This window comes from Mandrillus leucophaeus, unplaced genomic scaffold (assembly GCF_000951045.1).
Source record: "Mandrillus leucophaeus isolate KB7577 unplaced genomic scaffold, Mleu.le_1.0 Scaffold521, whole genome shotgun sequence".
Taxonomy (NCBI): Eukaryota; Metazoa; Chordata; class Mammalia; order Primates; family Cercopithecidae; genus Mandrillus; species Mandrillus leucophaeus.
In genome coordinates this window covers 462597-463442 of record NW_012105598.1, presented here as the reverse complement: position 1 = coordinate 463442, position 846 = coordinate 462597, and positions in this window count along the sequence as shown.

Sequence of the window (846 nt, the reverse complement as noted above, 5' to 3'; positions counted from 1 at the left end):
ACCTGAGGTCAGGAGTTTGAGACCAGCCTGGCCAACATGGTGAAACCCCCTGTCTACTAAAAATACAAAAATTAGCCAGGCGTGGTGATGTGCACCTGTAATCCCAGCTACTCGGGAGGCTGAGGCAGGAGAATTGCTTAAATCCAGGAGGCAGAGGTTGCAGTGAGCCAAGATGGCGCCACTGCACTCCATCCTGGGCAATAAGAGCAAAACTGAGTCTTAAAAAAAAAAAATGCTCCTCAGCAGCATTTTTAATTCTGTTAAGAGCTACATAACATGAGATTTAGCACTGTAGGCCAGGCACGGTGGCTCACGCCTATAATCCCAGCACTTTGGGAGGCCAAGGCGGATAGATCACTTGAGGTCAGGAGTTCGAGATCAGACTGGCCAATATGGTGAAATCCCGTCTCTACTAAAAATACAAAAATTAGCCAGGCATGGTGGTGCGGGCCTGTAATCCCAGCTACTCGGGAGGCTGAGCCTGGGGAATCACTTGCACCCGGAAGGTGGAGGTTGCGGTGAGCCGAGATCGCGCCATTGCACTCCAGCCTGGGCAACAAGAGCGGAACTCCATCTCAAATAAAAAGAAAAAAAGATTTAGTACTGCAATCATTTTTAAATGTATAGTTCAGCGGCATTAAATACATTCACTTTGTCTGCAACCATTGCTACCGTCCATCGCCTCTCTTTGTCTTCATTTTCAAACTCACCAGTAGGGGGCGAACGGAGACAACGCATCAGCCTCGACACCACGACTCCTCTCCCGCGCATGCGCGTCTTACCTGCAACAAGGTGGCGGGGGCGTGCCCAGGGGCGGGGCCTATGGGCCGCGCAGGCGCGTGACTG